The sequence below is a fragment of the Podarcis vaucheri genome (genome assembly GCF_965113315.1).
Source record: "Podarcis vaucheri genome assembly, chromosome: 2".
Classification (NCBI taxonomy): domain Eukaryota; kingdom Metazoa; phylum Chordata; class Lepidosauria; order Squamata; family Lacertidae; genus Podarcis; species Podarcis vaucheri.
In genome coordinates, this window is record NC_138760.1 from 2330101 (window position 1) to 2353110 (window position 23010).

The window sequence follows — 23010 nt, forward strand, 5'->3', positions numbered from 1 at the left end:
GATGCTCCTTCAGGTATACAGGACTGAGGCTGTTTAGGGCTTTAAAAGTCAGCACCAACACTTTGAATTGTGGATGGAAACGTACTGGGAGCCAATGTAGGTCTTTCAAGACCGTTATGTGGTCTCGACGGCTGCCCCCAGTCACCAGTCTAGCTGCCACATTCTGGATTAATTGCAGTTTCTGAGTCAGCTTCAAAGATAGCCCCACACAGAGTGCATTGCAGTAGTCCAAGTGGGAGATAATCAGAGCAGGCACCACTCTGGCAAGATGGTCCACAGGCAGGGAGGGTCTCAGCCTACGTAGCAGATGGAGCTGGTAGACAGCTGCCCTGGACACAGAATTGACCTGTGCCTCCATGGACAGCTGTGAGTCCAAAATGACTCCCAGGCTGTGCACCTGGCAGGCACAGTTACCCCATTCAGGACCAGGGAGTCCTCCACACCAGCCCACCCCTGTCCCCCAAGAAGAGTACTTCTGTCTTGTCAGGATTCAATCTCAATCCGTTAGCCGCCTTCCACCCTCCAACTGCCTCCAGACACTCACACAGGACCTTCACTGCCCTCACTGGTTCCGATTTAAAAGAGAAGTAGAGCTGGGTATCATCCGCATATTGAAGAACACCCAGCCCAAACCCCCTGATGATCTCTCCCAGTGGCTTCATGTAGATGTTAAAAAGCATGGGGGAGAGGACGGAACCCTGAGGCACCCCACAAGTGAGAGCCCAGGGGTTTGAACACTCATCACCCAACACCACTTTCTGGACACGGCCCAGGAGAAAGGAGCGGAACCACTCTATAACAGTGCTCCCAGCTCCCAGCCCCCCCCCCCAGACAGTCCAGAAGGATGCCATGATTGATGGTATCAAAGGCTGCTGAGAGATCCAGCAGAACTAGGAAGCAGCATTGACCTTTGTCCCTAGCCTGCCGGAGATCATCGACCAGCACGACCAAGGCAGTTTCAGTCCCATGGTGAGGCCTGAATCCCAACTGGAAGGGATCCAAATGGTCTGCATCCTCCAGGCGTGCCTGGAGTTGTTCAGCAACCACCCGTTCAATCACTTTGCCCAAGAATGGAAGATTTGAGACTGGGCAATAGTTGGCCATATTGGCCAGGTCTAAAGATGTTTTTTAAAGAAGTGGTTTAATCTTTTTCAGTGGGTCTGGAAAGGCTCCCTCACAGAGGGAAGCATTCACCACCCCACAGAGCCCATCGCCCAGCCCTTCCTGGCTTATTTTTATGAGCCAGGACGGACAAGAATCAAGAAGACAGGTGGCTGGTTTCACTTGTCCAAGCAGCCTGTCCGCATCCTCAGAGGTAACAGATTGGAATTGATCCCCTATAACATGACTAGACAGGACTCCAGCACTCTCCCACCCCGGCCCTGTTCCCATGGTGGAGTCTACCTCCTTCCAAATCTGAGTGACTTTATCTGCAAAAAAGGAGATCTTGGCAGGCCCCAGTGACAAAGGGGGTTCCAATAGAGTGCAAACCATCTGCTGTTTTCTGCAGATGTAATAGATGTAGTGAAGAAGGTCCTCTTTGCCTTTGCTATTGTTACTTGGTAGGCTTGACGTTGAGCTCTAACCCGTGTCCGCTTTGATTCAGAATGCGTTTTCCACCACCTGCGCTCTAGCAGTCTCAACGATTGTTTCATCACCCTCATCTCCAGGGAAAACCATGGGGCTATCCGGGCTCCATGCAATCAGAGAGGGTACTTCGGCGCCAGGCAGTTGAGAGCCCTGGTTAACTCAGCATTCCAGCGGGCCACAGGGAATCAACTGAAAGGCCATCAACATGGGACAAAACATCCCCTACTACTCTCTGGAAACCATTTGGATCCATTAGGTGGCAGGGGCGGACCATCCGAATTGGTCCCACCTTCCTGCAGAGAGGAAGGGTCATGGAGAAGTCCAGTTGATCCGAAGTGATCTGACCATGGTACTTCTTTTGTTTCACCAACATCCGTAGAGGTAAACACCAGGTCTAAGGCGTGTCCGCGGCTATGAGTTGGGCCAAACATTCAGGGACAGCCCCATGGAGGCCATGCTTTCCACGAAGTCCTGAGCGGCCCCTTGTAAGGTTGTTTTGGCATGGATGTTAAAATCCCCTAGGACAACCAAACTAGGTGTCTCCAGAAGCACATCTGCCATGACCTGAAGCAGCTTGGGCGGGGAATCCTTGGTGCAGCAGGGAGGTTGGTACACCAAAAGGAACCCTGTACTGCCCCTATTGCCCAACTTCCAGAACATGCACTCAGAAAACTGGGTCTTCCCAATAGGACGCCTGGTGCAAACTAGTGACTTCATAAAAATCACTGCAACCCCCCCTCCCCACCCACATGACCTGGGTTGCTGTGCGTAAGAGAAACCTGGTGGACAAGCAGCGGCAAGGACAGGCCCATCTGCTTCATCCAACCAGGTCTCTGTCACACATGCCAGGTCAAATCCTCCATCCACAATCAGGTCGTGGATGGCAGTGGTTTTATTCATCATTGACCTGGCATTGCACAGCAGCATCTTCAGGTCATGTGGGTTTCACTTGCTGATTTCAGTATCCTTCCAGTCAGGACCAGACCTGGAGGCAGGGATAGTCTAAACCTGCCTCCTTAGTAATGACATGGTCTAGTCTTTGTGTAACTCCTCCTCCTGCCCATGATCGCTGAGACTGGATGTCCCAGTGCTTCTGCCCCTGTGGAACCTGCCCCAGCCATTCTATTGGCTGAAGCCCACTCCCCGGCAGCCCTGACCCTCTCCCCTTTAAAAGCCAAATACATGATGATGTAGTGCCAATAGAAGAAATAGAGGAATATATAAAGAAAAATAAATTAATAGAGATAGCAGAAGAAGACCATAAATTATTAAATGAACCAATATCAACCATAGAAATTAAGGAATCAATTCAAAAATTAAAAATAGGGAAATCCCCAGGTCCAGATGGCATACCAGCAGAATACTACAAAGAAATGTTAAATGAATTAATTGACCCACTAAAAGAAGTAATAGAGGAAGCAGTAGAGAAGGGGAATATTCCAGACTCTTGGACTCAAGGGTATATAACGCTCCTGCCAAAACAAGGTACGGATTTGGAATCGGTCTCAAATTATAGACCCATTTCATTGTTAAATTCCGATTATAAAATTTACGCAGGATTATTGGCTAATAGGTTGAAAAAAATTATAGGAAAAATAGTACATAAAAATCATGCTGGATTTGTGGAAGGTAGACAAATAAAGGATAATATCAGAAATATAATAGACATAATGGAATATCTACAAGTAAGAAGAGACAAACAAGCAGCCCTGATTTCAATCAATGCGGAGAAGGCTTTCGACAAAATCTCATGGGAATTTATGAAAAAACTATTAAAAGAATTGTGTCTAGGTGAAAAATTCCAAAAAGGTATAAATGCAATATATAACCAACAGAAAGCAAAAATCATTATTAATGGAGAGTTTGGAGAAGAAATCAACATCTTTAAAGGTACAAGACAAGGATGCCCCCTATCCCCAATGTTATTTATAATAGTATTAGAGGTTCTATTAAAGAAAATAAGGCAGGACAACCAAATAAGAGGAATAGCAGTTGGTGAAAAAACTTACAAGTTAAGAGCCTTTGCAGACGATGTTATGATCACAACAGAAAATCCCCTACAATGTACACCTAGAATATTGGAATGCATAAACGAATATGGCAGATTAGCAGGATTCAAATTAAACTATGGGAAAACCAAAATACTAGTGAAAAATATGGAAGAAAAAAAGTGAAATTACAAGAAATTACAGGATTGGAAATTAAAAAGAAAATAAGGTATCTTGGAATAAATTTAACAACAAATACTATAGACTTAAGTAATGAGAACTATGGGAAAACATGGAATGAAATAAAAAATGACTTGCAAGTATGGGGAAAATTAAATCTTTCCTTACTAGGGAAAATATCGGTAATAAAGATGAACATATTACCAAGGATGATGTTTTTATTTCAAAGTATCCCAATACTAGGAGGAGATAAATGTTTTAATAACTGGAAAAGAGATTTGGCTAAATTCATATGGTCAGGGAAAAAGCCAAGAATAAAACACAAAATAATGATAGATAAGAAGGAGAGAGGAGGATTTGGTCTCCCAGATATGGAGTTATATCACGATGCGGTGGGTCTGACCTGGCTAAAGGAATGGATCAAATTAGATGACTCGGATGTATTGGATTTAGAGGGAGTAGAGACAAGATTTGGATGGCATGCCTATTTAATAGATGAAAAAGTGAGAGTACATAAAGGCTTCCTAGGGCATATAATCAGAAAATCTATAGATACAATATGGGAGAAATATAAAAGACTCTTAGAACCGAAAACTCCCTGGTGGGCATCGCCAGCAGAAATTGTCGCAGCGAAAAAATTAAATATGAAAGAAAATTGGGCTACCTATAAAACTGTATTAAAGGAAGGAAACGGGGAATTGGAATTAAAGGACTACACAGAAATTAAAACTCATATTAGTGATTGGTTCCAATATATTCAAATTAAGTATAGATTAGCAAAAGACAAAAAGTTAGGATTTGAAAAAGAAATATCAAAATTCGATAAATATTTAATACAAGAAAAATAAAAAAATATATCTAAATTGTATAATCTGATTTTAGAGTGGGAAACAAAGGATGAATTGGTTAAAGCATCAATGATTAAATGGGCGCAAGACATTGGGAAAAATATTATGTTTGAGCAATGGGAAAAATTGTGGAAAGAAGATATGAAATTCACCATGTGTTATATACTGAAAGAAAATTATCTTAAAATGCAACATAGATGGTATTTAACACCTGAAAGAATAGCAAAAATGAATAAAAACTGTAGCGATATCTGCTGGCGATGCAACACGGGAAAAGGTACTATGATACATATATGGTGGAATTGTTTAAACATCAAACAATTTTGGGAAGTAATATATAATGAAATGAAAAAAATGTTTAGATACTCATTTAGGAAAACACCAGAAGGTTTTCTATTGGGAATAGTACCCGGAAGCCTAAAGGAAGAAGATAAGACCTTATATTTATACGCAACAGTAGCAGCAAGGCTATTGATTGCGAAAAACTGGAAAAGTGGTATAATACCGACAAAAACAGAGTGGCTTGCCAAATTATTGGAATATTACAATATATCCAAAACAATGGAAGAAATTGGAAGGATTTCAAAAGAAAAGATAGATAGGGACTGGAAGGTGTTTAAAAGATACTTGCAAAATCATATCGAAAAATCAGAACTCCTATTAGAATAAACAAGTTCCGTTTCAAATACTGAAATATCAAATAAGATGGGAAACAATGTGTAATAGAAAAAGAAGTATGAAATTAGGGTAAAGGTGTGTGAAAGAAAGTAATAGAAGTGGAAAGAAATTGTAATTGAGTAGATTGGAAGTCAAACACAAAGGTGGGGTGAAGGGTTGGTGGATGGTGATGGGGAAAGCAACTATTTGTGGGATTGAGTGTAAGAATGTTTGAACATTTTTAAAGATTGTATGAAATGTATGTTTGTATGTTTGTATATGTGTATTAATGATAAATAATTTTTTTTAAAAAAAAAGCCAAATACAAACTATAAAAACAAAGCAAAAAACAATTATGCTCGATGGGCAGCCATGTGTTCAAGTCAGTAAGCAATTTGTTTGCATAACTAGGTCTTCATTGCAGGGTTACAGCCCCCCCCAAAAAAACAAAACAAAACACCCTCAGAAACTGGGAAAACACCCTCAGAAACAGGCTTCTTAACTCTAATTAATAAAAACATAGAATAAGTTGATTCAAAAATTCCAAATGCTGACATTTAAATTGTCAATATGAAATTTCAATTTTCAGTGACATTATCTAACAGATTCAGAAACTGGCCCTCTCCTTGAAATGTACACACTACTAGTTTTCTCTTTTTTCCTTTTAAAAAAATCATTTTAAATTTTATAAGATTTGCACATTGACATTTACCAAAATACAAACTGTACGTTTAAAGTACATTTAGAGCATATTGATAGAATCATAGAATCATAGAATCATAGAGTTGGAAGAGACCACAAGGGCCATCGAGTCCAACCCCCTGCCAAGCAGGAAACACCATCAGAGCACTCCTGACATACGGTTGTCAAGCCTCTGCTTAAAGACCTCCAAAGTAGGAGACTCCACCACACTCCTTGGCAGCAAATTCCACTGTCTCTTACTGTCAGGAAGTTCTTCCTAATGTTTAGGTGGAATCTTCTTTCTTGTAGTTTGGATCCATTGCTCCGTGTCCGCTTCTCCGGAGCAGCAGAAAACAACCTTTCTCCCTCCTCTATATGACATCCTTTTATATATTTGAACATGGCTATCATATCACCCCTTAACCTCCTCTTCTCCAGGCTAAACATGCCCAGCTCCCTTAGCCGTTCCTCATAAGGCATCGTTTCCAGGCCTTTGATATGTTGGGTAGCTCAATTGGTAGATGGGGCAGGGGACTCTTAATCTCAGGGTTGTGGGTTCGAGCCCCACATTGGGCAAAAGATTCCTGCAATGCAGAGGGTTGGACTAGATGACACTCAGGGACCCTTCCATCTACAATTCCATGATATTATTTCCTCCAAAGAATCCTGGGAACTCTCAGTTACTACAAAGCCACAGGTTCCAGGATTATGTGGGAGAAATAATGTACACGAACAGCATTGAACTCTTTCCCTTGGAGACCCTGAGATGGAGGCTACCTATCATGCCCCCCTTGCCCATTAGCAACCCAGGTGAGGCCATTACTTGGGACAGTCCCTTAATGGAGTGGCTTGTCCAAAAAATACTGGCAAAGACTGGTAATTCCACAATGCTTCCACAAGGGGTCCTCATTCATTGGCTGTTAACATCCTTCAAAAATTCCTTCTTTTGCTTCCTTTGTTCTGCCAGGTTGAGTTTCATTGTCTGCCCAGTCCTGAGAGAGGGAGACTCCTTTCTTTCATTCTACACCTTAACGTACATCAGAATCTCTACCACATCCTTCCTTAATTATATTCTGGATTTCCCCCTAACACAAAAACAGCCCAACGCCCTAGGCCACTCTTTTCTTGCAGAGAAGGAGCCCTGTCTTCTTCATCAGCCCTTCTCTGCACCTCTTCCAGCTCTAGTGTCCCCTCTTTTGAGATGGGGAATACTGGACCTCTGCACTTTATTCCAGATGTAGCTGCACCATCAAATTGTAGAACGGCGTTGCAATACTGGCAGTTTTTTTTTCAATTCTTTTCCCGAGATTCCTTGTCTTGGGCGGTATTCAATGTATCTTGAAGTCAACACTAAATATGGATTACTGCAGTGGGACTTCCTCCCTCCCTCCCTCTCCCCCCATCCATTCTAGGGGTTCCTCCCACTCTCTGCAGCGGAATAGGATTGGGTACAAGGGAAGGGGGTGTTTGCTGAAATCCCATTGTGCAAACAATAGTTGTCCTAATGGGACCAGTTACTTGAAGACTGCCTGTTAGATCCCCCCCCCCTTTTTCAATTGTTTCAAATACTGAATTAAAGTTTTCCATGAACAGTTCATTGTGATTTCATATACACACACCCTGGTTAGTCACAGCCTGTTCAGACCCATCAGTGTGCATGTGAAGTTAGGAACTTCTGTGTCAATGGGCATCACTGGCCACTCACTTTCCTCAGATCAGGGAGGTGGGGAACCATTTACAAACTTCTGGGGGCCACATGCCTGCGGTGAGCAGGGCCAGAGGCAAGGCTGGAGCAATGAATGTGAAGTTTGTTCTGTAGGATAGTTTCTACACACATCCAGGCGCGCAAGAGGCGTTCTCAGAGTTCAGGGACACATTTCAGCTGGGCTAGAAGACTTGGGGAGGGTGTGGAACTGGCCTGGAGGAGGGTGTGATGGAGGAGGGTGGGTGGCCTTCGGAGGATCCAGGATCCAAAACAGAGCCTTGGAAGGGTACATTTGGCTCCTAGGCCTGAGATTCCTTTCCATGTACACACCATGGAGTCCAATATACCCCAAACAACTGTTTTGACTGGATCAGTCTCTAAATAAGCATTGCATTAGATTCTAAAGCACATTAGTTCCATACAGCCCAGTCAAACTCCCTATTCCGTCCTATTTCTTGAGATGCTGAACATCCACTTTAAAACATTCCCACAAACATTTATAAAAAAAAACAATTGCAGGTTTCTATAGGAATTTGATTCTTCCCTTCAAGCATACGGGCAATGCCAAGACACTCAGAGCTGACAGACCAGAAATAGCCATTCTGTTGTAACTGAAGATGTTGCCAATCAGCTCTTCCAGGTAGGTAGTAAACTGCAGTATTGAAAATGACATTTCTCCCCATCCAATCCTGTTAACTAATTTTAGCAAATAAATCACACCATCAACCCATTTCTTTCAAAAAAGGATTGCCTCCTTGTCTTCAAATCTAGGTTACCCCATATAGTTAATTTCACAGGAGAGTAGGGTCCAAATGTAACTGATGAGACATTGTTTGCTCTGCCTTGCTGGTCACTTAAACTGCAGGTGGTAGTGATCCTTTTTATTGCCATCCACCCATAAAGGGATGCCAAGTACGTCATCTCTAAGTTTGCACGTATATTTGCATAAAGGGAAACTTGCCAACCATTTCTGTGAGCTAAAGATATGCCTTATGATTTCAACTTAAGATTTGGAAAATTGAATCCTGTAAGAATGATCATATAAAATAGAATCAAGGCTGCAGTAGTGTGTATGACTACAAAAATTCCAGCCAGAGATATTGATTAAAAATATTCTAAACCATCCTTCCAGATCCCAGGGCAATGTGCAAAGTGCATGGTTGACTAGTCATACCAAAATAAAATACAGAAACCTAAGCTCTTCCTCCCTTGCCCCACTATAAAATAAAGTAAAGAAAGAAATTCCTCATTCTGTAAGTTCAAAACAGTGGTGAGAAGTACACGGTCCAGTGTGTTTTCAGTGAACTGAGATGGCGAGTGCTGATAGAAATGGGGCAAAAATTGATCTAAGGAAGGGGGAAAAGGTTGGTATCAGCATACTTAGGAAGGCTTGCAAAATGGGGAGGGGGGACCTTTCCAGCAATCCCAGTACACCAAACCAACAAATCCAGTAAGTTCTTGTGTTCAGTAACAGTTGGAAAATAAAAATAGTAAATTATGAGGCGGGAGGGACAGAATTTCCTGGAGGAAAGTGTTGCTGGCCAATTGGAACTCTTAAGAGAAACTCCTGTAAATTCTTGACTAATGACCCATCCTTATTTGGAAAGCAGCCAAGGAATGATATTGGATACCCCTAATGCCATTCATTTTCTAACCTCTCTCCCTATTCTCTGTTTTGAATCCTTGTTGAGATGCCTACATTGCAGGGGGTTGGACTAGATGACCCTCGGATCCCTTTCAGCTCGACAGTTCTATAATACGATTCTAGATCTCACTTCTGAATTCATAATCTTCTTCTGACAAGAGGCTAGCCCAATGTTTGGAATCATCTTAGTCATGAGATCCTGCCAGAGATCATTCCAAATGCAATTTTGTGACCACCAGTGCTATATTTCACTGTGAATTATTGAGGAACAATGTGGGAGAGAAATTTGCGAGGACCACAAAATTGCACAAGGCTGGTCAAAACTACCAAGCACATTCTTCAGAAGCCAGAACAGTGGACTGGACTGCATGTTTCAGTGTGTTATACACTGCGTTTTAAAATCAATAATAAAAACAATAAAAATCCCTGAAGTGGGATTTGAGCCCCAGCCTCTTGGGGACATGCTCAGTGTGTTGTTAGTCACCACCCTGGCTCTCACACTCTGTGTTCAAGACTACTGGGTGTTGCGTTTAGGTTTCATATGCTCTGCTCTTAGTTGGATATATTATTGAATTTTTTGATATTGTTTACTTGTCTCTATAGTTCCATAATAATTTGAAAACTAATAAAAATATATTTTTAAAGAAAAGAGTACTTTAAACTTCTTAGAGGTCTTTTGTTCTAGTAAGCAAAATATTAAAATAAATTAATGTGAATTAAAATCGGTTCCAGGGCTGATGATTATTCTCACTTATAAAGTGTCCATGGTGAGAGCAAGTGTGCTATAGTAGAAAGAGAGTACTTTCTTGTGAACATGAACCAGACCTGGGTTCAAATCCCTGTTAACCCATAAAGCCAGGTGACCAGGCATAATCTCTCATTCTAAGTCTACCTCACAAGATGGTTGTGAAGGTCTGGGGAGGAGAAAACCCTCCTGCACACCACCCTAAATTCCTTTGAGAGAGAGGATTCAAAATGTGATAAATGAGTAATTAACCCCATTCCTGGCTGTTCCTACTGCCCGTTCCTGTGATGTCTGCATCTTTGGGTGTTTCTACACCATTTGTCCCTACCAAGGATTGTGTGGACTGCCTGGTATGAAGCGCTGGTGCAGAAAAGCCCCTCTCAGTGTCGGACTGTGCGATCCTTTCCGGAGTTTCCTGCACTTCCCCATCACGGTCCTGAAATCCTCCGCCTCCCGCTTCTCAGCTTTGCGTCACAGTCCTTATCTCCCACATCTGCTCTAAGGTCAGGAAGCATGGAAAGCAGAACAGGTCACGCCTGTCCCAAGGGAATGAAACCAAGACAGATTCATTTCTTGTTGGTGGCGTTGGGGATGGGGAAATAGGGTTTTTCCAGTTGAAAGGAAATAGCTGCAAATATTTTCCTTAGGCAATGGCATTGGCTAGGCTGAGGTGGCTGCCCTCCTCCCTCAAGCTGCTTCTGGCATCATTCCTACGGTTGCTGTTTCTGTTCCGAGGGGTCCAGGGATGGTTGGGGTCCTCTTCTCCAGAAAGCACGGGGAGGGCTACATCCTAGCAGGGCCCCTCCTGCAGCTACGTAGAGCGGGGTTGTGGGGAGCTTAGGCCTGCAAGCCAAATGTGGCCCTCAGGACTCACCCTGCTCACCAGTCCTTCTCCATGCCCTTCCCAAATGCTCTTTTGGAAGTCTTTGGGAACAGCTGCTGCTGCTATGCTGGGAAATAAGGTGGCCAGCCGACCAGAAGAAAAACCTGGCTGGACTTGCTCTTGGCCTTTGGCAGTAGTTGATGTATAGAAATCAGCAGGTAAAACTGCCCATGACACAGGATCACCTGCTAATTCATGCTGATCCAAGCTGCACTGTATTCACAGGGGCTTGAAGGAGGGTTGGCATCCCCAAGGCATGCTTTGCGATAAAAGTTCTGTTAGCTCAGTTTGCAAGGGGGTGTTTTTGAAAGCTCAGTTTCCTTCTTGAGTTCTGCTATTTGCCCAGGACACACACAGGCACTCACACACAAAAACCGCTCACACGTCAACACATATATGTGATGTTAGCAGCAAGCCTGCCTGGGCCTGTTGCGGCTCTTAAAAAAGATTAATGATTACTCAGATACAGGTAGCAAACGCCAGTTAAATAACCTGATAAGTGTGAGATAGAGCAGAGCTCAGGTACCTGCATTTGACAGGGTGGAAAGAACTCTGTTTAATGGGGCAATTACAGGAAATCAACTGGGGCTGCTGTTCACATCCCTTCCCCCTCCACCCCAAACCCAGCAGCTTTCATTTATTGCTGGATTAGATGTTTGCAATTGATATAAAAGATGTAGGGTGGACATAGTGGTCAGGACCTAGCAGCTTCTCGTTGCTTTGATTTAACAACATAAGAGAAAAAATTATATATAAATACAGATATCCCTTGCACTTCAGCTGCAGACATCAGCAGGTAAAGCTTTTTTTGCAGCAGATAGAAACATTATTGCCACCTAACCATAACTGTCAACCTTCCCTTTTTTTGCAGGAAATTCCCTTATTCCAGCGCCGTTTCCCGCTGCTATCCCGGATTGTTAGATATCCCGTAGACAGGTGAGGCTACTGATCCTTATTTTCGAGGCTGCTGATCCCTTATTTTCAAATCTGAAAGTTGACAGCTATGCACTAAATGCCTGCAGATCAAGGAGCAGAGAAAGGCACAGTTACAAGCCCAGCTGAAAAATTGGCACTCCTGTATTGGACAATTTCATACCAACCCTGTAGGTATTGTGTGCAGGGGATTAGAAGAAGTGTGTGGTCCCTGAACAGAAGTTTCAGTATCTTCATTGGATGAGTCTAGACAAGTGCATAGAAATGAGAGGGTTTGTCAAAAAGTGTCAGGGAAAGGGTGGGGAATTCCAGGTGGAATTGGAGTTGTAAGCTGAAGCTCAGGTGGCACAGGAAAGACTTTCCTGGAGATGCTGGTCTTAAAAAATTCCTTTTAGGAAGAGCAGGGGAGGAGACCACCTTGGTCAGGTGCAAAAAGAGGGTGTGGCTCCTGCAGGTTGTGAACATGCCTACAAACGTAGTTTTGTACCATCTCGATTTGAGAATTGGAAGAACGGAAAAATTCACACAGGATTAATATTGGTGTTTATTGGCTTAAGGAGACTATCAGAAGAGATCATAAAGAAAAAAGAGAAAATATATGAACAAGATGTGATGCGGAAACAGCAAGATAAGACTGGATAGAATTATGAACTCTGTTTGGACTGATTTGGTCTGATTTGGACATTAATGCAGTAGCAAGAAGATGATCAGAATCCGCCTTCGGATCTTGAAATATGGGTCCCCCCAACAAAATTTAAAATTCGGCTTTGTAATTCGGAATTTATGTGATGTGATTTAATTTGATTTGATTGGCCGGTTAATAAAAAATATTTTTTTAAAAAAATAACACGTAGTTTTGTAGAAGAGGACATTTCAGAAAATGTAGGCACTTCACCTACTGAAATCCCCCTTCTACACAACTACCGTATTTATGCAAATCCAATGCGCCAGCAAATCTCATGCGCACCTCAACTTTTGAAACCTTGAAACCAAAAAAGTACCGTATTTTTCGCCCCATAAGATGCGCTTTTTCCCCTCCAAAAATGAAGGGGAAATCGGGGTGCGTCTTATGGGGCGAATGCCTGCAAGCCTCGCGCTCCCGGCAGGAGGTCCCACCGGGTGCGCGAGGCTTGGGGCGGCAGCCTGTCGCCCGAAGCACGGGGAGCCCTGGGAGGGCTCCCCCTGCTTCGGGCGAGTGTCTGCAAGCCTTGCGCACCCGGCAGGAGGTCCCACCGGGTGCGCAAGGCTTGGGGCGGCAGCGGACTGCTTGCGCGCACCTAGAAGCTTGGAGCGCGCTGAGCTCAGCACGCCCCAAGCTCCTGGTGTAGCGCAGCGATCCGCTAGCCCTGGGAGAGCCCCGCGGCTCTCCCAAGGCTAGCGGACTGCTTGCGCGCACGCAGAAGCTTGGGGCACGCTCAGCTCAGCACGCCCCAAGCTTCTGGTGTAACGCAGGGGTCCGCTAGCCCTGGGAGAGCCCCGCGGCTCTCCCAGGGCTAGCGGACTGCTTGCCGGCACGCAGAAGCTTGGGGCGCGCTGACCTCAGCTCGCCCCAAGCTTCTGGATTAGCGCAGGGGTCCGCTAGCCCTGGGAGAGGCGCCCGGCTCTCCCACGCTAGCGGAGACCTTGCCGGCACGCAGAAGCTTGGGGCGCGCTGAGCTCCGCACGCCCCAAGCTCCTGGTGTAGCGCAGCGCACCTGGGGGGGAAATAATTTTTTTTCCTTTATTTCCCCCCCAAAAAACTAGGTGCGTCTTATGGGCCGGTGCGTCTTATGGGGCGAAAAATACGGTATTTGCTGGTGAATGTAAATGCACCATCGAATCTAATGCGCACCCTAATTTTCACGACGTAATTTGGCCAAAAAAGTTGTGCATTACATTTGAGTAAATACGGCATCAAAGGTGCAGGAGCCCTGTGCTCTTTTTGCATCTGGTAACCCTATGGCTAGCTGTGAAGATTGTCCTATAGTACAAGGCACTATAGTACAAGGCAGAGCTTTGCCAACTTTGCCTTTTGAATATCTGAAGAACTTTGATGGGTCGTCAAAAGATCCCTCTGGAGCAGCATCCTGTTCAAAAGAGGCTCATGGGAAGCCCACCAGGAGGAGGCCCTGCTCCCTCCCGCCCAAGCGCCTGAGGAATGGAGGGGTTTTATAATGAACTCTCTTGTTATGGAACATTAGTGCATTTAGTTTTGTTGCAAACTCACTTTGAATGCAAAACCTCAGGACAGGGGTATATAAATAAGCATGGCAGTTCCATTTGGTCATGAATTCTGCCAAGAATTTGTTCCCATGGCACCATTTGGGGGTCTGGCTCAGGGCTAGATTACCAAATAGGCAGACTAAGAACATGCTGGGGGCACCAGCCAAGCAGGGACACACACACACACACACACACACACAAAAGATAGATAGATATATTGGAAAGAATTTAACATTTGATTTTTTAAAAAAGCATTGGAGTAGTTTTGTTAGACTCCACTGGACACTCTTCTCCCATTTTTATTTTCTTTTTCCTACTTATTTATTTTGAATTACATGAGGAGGCACCTTGATTCCCCCCCCCCCAGTGTTTAAGTTCTCTAAAGGTTCCTGCTTAGGGCAGGAGACTTTGACTCTCTTGGGCCAGCATTGTAGGAGGGAGGGAAGGAAGGAAGGAAGGAAGGAAGGAAGGAAGGAAGGAAGGAAGGAAGGAAAGAAAGGGAGGACGGTCTCTTAACTTAGTTAATTGACTCACTGGGCACTGACTATCATGCCAGACTAAGTCATTCTCAAAGCACCGCCTTCATCTTGGATGCCCTGTGGAATCATGTACTGATCCAGTTTACAGTCCGATTAACTGTGTAATGCTGACAAATTATAGCCATTGACAGAGTTTACAGGTCACTTTAAACCACAGTTACGATTAACTATGGTTTACTATGCAAGTATCATCAGGCCTAAAAACAAAGGCTGCCTCTTTGAAAGGTGAGGCCCTACAAAAAGCAATGGTCTTACCTGAGACCAAAGCTTGGATCTGTATTCAATCTGTATTCAAGTGCCAGAGACTGGCCAGGGAAAGGGTGCCATACAGTGGTGTGCAGTCAATGGACTGGGGGACCTAAATCTTTCCCTAGCGCCTCCTTCCCAAAACCTAGGAAGCTTCTGCCTGGCTTAGGGAGGGAGGCATCTGCTCCAATGGGTCCAAGAGCCCCCCCCCACACTACCCTTCCAAAGCCCGTGCAGCTTTGGGAAGGAGACCGCAGGGCTCCAGCATCAGGGGCGTCTTACCCACAGAGGCGCAGGGCGCCAAGTTCTGGAGGGGGCCAGGGAAGAGGCGGAGACTGGACGCAGCACCTCCCGGCATCAGCTTGCTGCCCTCGCCCGCCTCTGCCATGCCGCGCCGAAGCAGCACTGCACCCGGAGCCTCCGTTTCCAGTGGCCACCGCGGCACAAAGCGGCCAGCTAACCCGGGAGGCACCGTGTCCAGCCTCTGCCTCTTCCCCCCAGAGGAGCCACCCTCCAGCCACTGCCCGCCTCCAGCCCTGCTGTCCTCCTTTAAAAACTCTGGGAAACAGGGGGGTGTGTGTGTGTGCCGGAGGGAGCTTTGCACCACATTGCCGGACATGCTTAAGACGGCTCTGTCCAGCATCCTGTCAGAGGCCTGGTGTGTCCCTTCCAAAGCCTGGGAAGCTTCTGGCCAACTCAGGGAGGGAGGCCCAATGCTCATGCCTCATAGGACACCTGGAGGTCAAGCGCACTCCCGCTCCCCGTGCAATCCCTCTCACAAGCTGGCACCTCTAGCCCTAACTGTTCCCCTATGAAAAGTTTCACCGCACGCCACTGCAATCATAATAAAGGCATGCGCCTGCTGAGCTGGGCTGTGGCCTACAAAAACATAGAATACAATATGTTTGTATTCAGGGTGGTTTTATTGGGCAGTTTGGGTTTCATTCTCACGTGTTAAATTAGCATGTAATAGCTTGAAAGCCGGTGTCTTCAGTGGCTGCTGCTGTGAAATTAGTCACTCTGTTCTTATCTTGTATATATTTGAGCCTGACGAAGAAGTGGCACAGACCTGTGTTGTTACCTCTATTCTAGGGAGGGATGACTCTTTCTCTTATAGAGTGAAGTCTACCAAAGTCACAATAAATCTGTTAGGCTCCAAGGTGCCGAGACATTTAGATTTTGCTGGAGCAAATTAGCAGTTCAGTCTGGTGTGTGTTGCCTTCAAAACAGATTTCATTGTGTTCAGCGGAGCTGGACTAAACGCCCATCATCTGTTGATGATGCTTGTTGGAGCTGATGGGAATTGGAGTTTTCAAGGAGCAGGGATTAGTGTCATAGCACCATTTCCTGTGGATCAGCAAGGATATCCTTTCCTGGTTGGGTTGCTTTACAAAATAGACAGTTCTGACGGAATCTCAGCCTGTTTTCCCCAATTTGGATTTTTTTCTACAGTAATAGTACATTTGAAGATAGAACAGAATGCTGCATCTGACAGCCTCCAAGTGTATTTGAGACAAGTATTTTGGAATCTTCACAAACCTATTCTGTCTTTATTGCCTTTTTATTTCTTCCTCTAGAGTTGTGGGTGTACAGTTGGTTGGCTGACACAAGCAGAGGTCCAGTGAGTAGAGGGCTCTTGCACTCACAATTGCTGGGTTTCTGCAGGCATCTGGTTGGCTGCTGTGAGATCTGAATTCAGTGGCCTTTGGTCTAATCCAGCAGGGCTCTTCTTATGTAAAGTTCTATCATGCTGCTGTCACTCTCCTCCCTGGCCCTGCTTTGCACCCCACACTGCTTTTTGCCTGGCTGGAATGTGTCCCTGAACTCTGACAATGGCTCTTGCGTGCCTGGGGGGAGGAGGAAGAGAGGGAATGAGTCTGTGAAGTAACTAGCCTACTGGACAAAGGGAGAATCCACTTGTGTTGCTCTGCCCAATTTTGCCTCTGCACACCTGACTGCCATGGACCTCAGGATTCTGGAATTCATGGTGGGTGAGAGTGTTGTAATTGTGGGCTGAGGACAACAGCACAAAGAACAAATATATCTATCCCATCTTGCACAGCCCCCCAGTGTGGACAGGAAACACTGAGATAGATTGGAGAGGCCTAAAACTGAAATGCTCCTGTGTGGACGAAGATGCATCAATGCACATATGGAAACAGCGACCCAGGATACTAGGATAGCCTAGTATGGACATGGCCAAAATCAAAGGCACAAGCCAAGGGCCCAAACATCCAGCATTCCAAAGGCAGACTCTGTATATCTCTCTCTCTCACATGCTCCTTCCTTGAAGTCTTTAAGTAGGCTTCCAAGATTTTACTGGCTATTAGAGACAGCACTATTATAACTGCCTAATCTCCAAACTCAATCTCCTTGTTCTCATTTATGCCAGTAAAAGCTGCCATGAGCCAGGACTGAATGGAAGCTCTCCCTGTGCCTTAGGAAACCTGGTGCTTATGTGTGAAATCAATCAATTTAATATTTCATACAGACCAGCTCATCAAATCTGGTGGCTGACGGGTTGGTGTCACAAGGTGCAGGGGGTGATATTTTACTGGGTGATTGACCTGTGATGCAGGTGAATATTGGAATAGGACTGGTTCAGTTGAGCAATTGCTTTATAAACCCATATGACTCTTGTTTCAACGTGGTTAACAACTGAATTAATCAGTGAGGTAAGGTTGTGGCTTGTTTTTGACTATTATTGATCTGAATCTGATGACTGATTAATTTTTGCAGCTTTTTGAATTTGATTCAAGATAAGTCTGGTGTGTTTCCTCTATGTTAAGTAAATAAGGCCCCATGAAGGACTGTGTGTTTCTGAGACATGGGCTTTAGAGCAGAATAGTCAGTACTGTATTAACTAATTGGTTTAGGATATTGGGGACAATCTTCTACCAAATAATAGTACAAGAATATTTGGCTAGTTTAGATGTATTAAAGTCTCCAGGGCCAGATGAACTGCATCCAAGAGTATTAAAAGAACTGGCAGATGTGATCTCAGAACCACTGGCAGTCATCTTTGAGAATTCCTGGAGAACAGGCGAAGTCCCGGCAGACTGGAGGAGGGCAAATGTTGTCCCTATTTTCAAAAAGGGGAAAAGAGAGGACCCAAATAATTACCGCCCAGTCAGTCTGACATCAATAGCAGGGAAGATTCTGGAGCAGATCATTAAGCAAACAGTCTGTGAGCACCTAGAAAGGAATGCTGTGATCACCAATAGTCAGCATGGATTTCTGAAAAATAAGTCATGTCAGACTAACCTGATCTCGTTTTTTGACAGAATTACAAGCCTGGTAGATGAAGGGAATGCAGTGGATGTAGCCTACCTTGATTTCAGCAAGGCATTTGACAAGGTGCCCCATGATATTCTTGTAAAGAAGCTGGTAAAATGCGGTCTTGACTATGCTACCACTCAGTGGATTTGTAACTGGCTGGCTGACCGAACCCAAAGGGTGCTCATCAATGGTTCCTCTTCATCCTGGAGAAGAGTGACTAGTGGGGTGCCACAGGGTTCTGTCTTGGGCCCGGTCTTATTCAACATCTTTATCAACGACTTGGATGATGGACTCAAGGGCATCCTGATCAAATTGGCAGATGACACCAAACTGGGAGGGGTGGCTAACATCCCAGAGGACAGGATCACACTTCAAAACGACCTTGACAGATTAGAGAACTGGGCAAAAATAAACAAGATGAATTTTAACAGGGAGAAATGTAAAGTATTGCACTTGGGCAAAAAAAATGAGAGGCACAAATACAAGATGGGTGACACCTGGCTTGAGAGCAGTACATGTGAAAAGGATCTAGGAGTCTTGGTTGACCACAAACTTGACATGAGCCAACAGTGTGACGCGGCAGCTAAAAAAGCCAATGCAATTCTGGGCTGCATCAATAGGAGTATAGCATCTAGATCAAGGGAAGTAATAGTGCCACTGTATTCTGCTCTGGTCAGACCACACCTGGAGTACTGTGTCCAGTTCTGGGCACCACAATTCAAGAAGGACACTGACAAACTGGAACGTGTCCAGAGGAGGGCAACCAAAATGGTCAAAGGCCTGGAAACGATGCCTTATGAGGAACGGCTAAGGGAGCTGGGCATGTTTAGCCTGGAGAAGAGGAGGTTAAGGGGTGATATGATAGCCATGTTCAAATATATAAAAGGATGTCACATGGAGGAGGGAGAAAGGTTGTTTTCTGCTGCTCCGGAGAAGCGGACACGGAGCAATGGATCCAAACTACAAGAAAGAAGATTCCACCTAAACATTAGGAAGAACTTCCTGACAGTGAGAGCTGTTCGACAGTGGAATTTGCTGCCAAGGAGTGTGGTGGAGTCTCCTACTTTGGAGGTCTTTAAGCAGAGGCTTGACAACCATATGTCAGGAGTGCTCTGATGGTGTTTCCTGCTTGGCAGGGGGTTGGACTCGATGGCCCTTGTGGTCTCTTCCAACTCTATGATTCTATGATTCTATGAAATAAAATCTAGCCCAAAGTTGTACCATCAACTGTAATGCCACGCTGAGTTTACACTGTCTTAGATTCTCTTAACTAAGTTTTGCATTTTTCAAGATGCAGAATTGTTTTGCTAAGGTGAGAAATCCAATTATCCCCAAATTGATTTAACTATAAATTATCTTTTGTATTCTCCCCACTACATCTTTGGTCCCTGTCTTGGGCAATTAATTCTGTAGATAAGATCAGTTTGGTCCACTGAATGAGGTAACACCATAGCATAAGCAGTTATGTATGTGTTGCATTATGTCAGGGGACTTCAGTGGATGAAATCATGTACACAACACCATGTCAGATGTCATTATTCTTGCCCCTAGATGTGGCGAGGAGGAGGGGCCATAGCCAGGGCCATCTTACCCATTAGGGGTAGTGGCACCCTGCGCCACGGCCTGCCCATCAGGGACACCAGCAGCGGGAGTCCAGGATCGACCAGGAACAGCTGCGAGAACATGCTGGCCAGTGGTGGTGGGTCTTCCCACAGCCAGCCGCGCTCTCTCGCTTTCTGCCTGGGAGAGGAGGCAGCGGCAGCGGCATGCAAAGCTACGCAGCACGCTTCTCCCACCTGCCCACCCCGCGGCAGTAGCAGGACTGCTGAGGAAGCCCATGCGGCAAGTGAGCCTCAAGCTGCCCAGCGCAGGGGGTGGGGAGGACGGGGAGCAGAAAACATTGCCCCCCCTTCCATTGAGAAAAAAGGTGAAGGAGGGATTCATTCAGATTTGGGGCGGTGGGAGGGGAAAGCTGGGGGGGGCGCACTATCATTAGGACTCAGTTCGGAGGTAAGGATGAAGAAGAAGAAGAAGAGGAGTTTGGATTTGATATCCCGCCTTTCACTCCCCTTCAGGAGTCTCAAAGCGGCTAACATTCTCCTTTCCCTTCCTCCCCCACAACAGACACTCTGTGAGGTGAGTGGGGCTGAGAGACTTCACAGAAGTGTGACTGGCCCAAGGTCACCCGGCAGCTGCATGTGGAGGAGCGGAGACGCGAACCCGGTTCCCCAGATTACGAGACTACCGCTCTTAACCACTACACCACACTGGCTCTCAGGATGGACTCGAGAGCGTGCTCTCCAGGCAGTTAGTGGTTAAAAACAAACAAACACCGACAAAAAGTCCTTTAAAGACGAGGGTGGGTTTTAAGGTCCTATTAGATTCAGCAGGGCTTACTCTCAGGTAAGTGCAGTTAGAGCTGCAGCCTTTGTGACCCACATTTTGGGTCCTTTTTAGGTTCAGGATGTCACTGCTTTACACCCCCACCCCCACAACATCTGAAAACGTCAGCTTTGTACTTAAACACAAATTGGCCGGGAACTTCATTGTCTGTGTCTTTATCAATTTATTTAAAGAACAACAAACTGGTGATTGCTTTAACTTTTTGATATGTGGTAATTTGAATCATGAGGATGAATTAGAAGAACTGCTGAGTCTTGAATGAGTCTTGCTTTGGAATTGAGGACTTCATTAGATTTTCTTCTGCCTTTTCATTTTATTTTGTTCTAAGGACTGGTAGAGATAATGTGAAAGCGTGGTGTCAGGTCCCTACAAAAAGGTCAACAACTCTCAGGAACCTTTCCTTTAAAAAGGTTGACAACTCTGGGAAATGGGGGGGGGGGCGCCGGAGGGATCTTTGCACCACGGCACCGGATATGCTTAAGATGGCCCTGAGCATAGCTCCGTGGTGAAGTGCATGATTTGCATGCAAAAGATCACAAGTTCAATCCTTGGCATTTCTAGATATGCCTGGGAAAGACGATGGCCTTATATCCTGACTGGCCCACTGTAGACAACACTGAGCTGGATCTGCAGCCTGCCTGACTTAATATGTCTGCTTCTGCTGCACATGTGTACTATCTGTGTGTTTTAATATTATATTAAGAATAAGAAGTATGTTTATAGGTATTTTAACATGTCCCCCATCTGACTGGGTTGCCCGAGCCACCCTGGGTGGCTCCCAACAAATTTGTTTAGTAAAAACACAATACAACATCAAACATTAAAAACTTCCCTATATAGGGCTGCCTTCAGATGTCTTCTAAAGGTTGTAGTTATTTATCTCCTTGACATCTGAAGGGACCGGTTTCTTTTTTTATATACAGTATATAAGATATTTATTAAAGTTTCAGAAATAAAAAAAAGAAGTTACAATAGTAATAATAAGAAAAAGAGAAAGTAAAGAAAAAAGGAAAAAAGAAAAAAGAGAGTACAAAATACAAAAAGTAAAAACAATTAAAAACAAATCAATCTTTCCATATCTTGTCTTTCATTCACTTGTTTCCCTGACCTCCTCACACCTCCCCTTTTTTGTATTCCAGTTCAGTAAGTTAATTCAGCAAATCCTTTCCCTCTTTGTTTTTATCTTAAACCTTTGTCTTAATATGTAATAACTGTATATTCTCATCTGTTAACAGTCCATTTTTACATACTCCTTATAACCTTGCTGCTAAAAACCCCTTAGCTTCATTCCGACATCATTCTAACATTCATTAATTTTACAGTATTTCTGTAGTCTTTAAATTTCTTCCAATCTTCTTCCACCGACTCTTCTCCCTGGTCTCGGATTCTGCCAGTCATTTCCGCCAGTTCCATATAGTCCATCACCTTCATCTGCCATTCTTCCAGGGTGGGTAGATCTTGTGTCTTCCAGTACTTTGCAATGAGAATTCTTGCTGCTGTTGTGGCATACATAAAGAAAATTCTGTCCTTCTTTGGCACCAATTGGCCGACAATGCCCAGGAGAAAGGCCTCTGGTTTCTTCAGGAAGGTATATTTAAATACCTTTTTCATTTCGTTATAGATCATCTCCCAGAAAGCCTTAATCCTTGGGCACGTCCACCAAAGGTGAAAGAATGTACCTTCAGTTTCTTTGCATTTCCAACATTTATTATCGGGCAAATGATAAATTTTTGCAAGCTTGACTGGGGTCATGTACCACCTGTATATCATTTTCATAATATTCTCTCTTAAGGCATTTCATGCCGTGAACTTCATACCTGTGGTCCATAACTGTTCCTAGTCAGCCATCATAATGTTATGTCCAACATCTTGTGCCCATTTAATCATAACAGATTTCACTGTTACATCTTGAGTATTCCATTTCAACAGCAAGTTATACATTCTTGACAAATTCTTAACTTTAGGATCTAGCAGTTCTGTTTCTAGTTTTGATTTTTCCACCTGGAAGCCAATTTTCTTGTCCAAATTGTATGCCTCCATTATTTGATAATAGTGAAGCCAATCTCGCACTTTGTTTTTTAATTTTTCAAAACTCTGCAATTTCAATTTATCTCCCTCTTGTTCCAGAATTTCCCAATATTTCGGCCATTTGGCCTCCATATTGAGCTTTTTCTGAGCCTTCGCTTCCATCGGTGACAGTCACCTTGGAGTTTTATTTTCAAGTAGATCCTTATATCTTGTCCAGACATTAAACAATGCTTTCCTGACAATATGGTTTTAAAATGCTTTATGTGCTTTGACCTTATCATACCACAAATATGCATGCCACCCAAATACATGAAGGGACTGGTTTCTAAGTCACCTTCACTGGTAGCCCCACACAGAGCACATTGCAGTAATCTAAGTAGGAGAACCAAAGCATGTGCCACAATGTGCAGGCAGGTAGGATCTCAGCTGGCATACCAGATGGAGCTGGTAGACAGCTG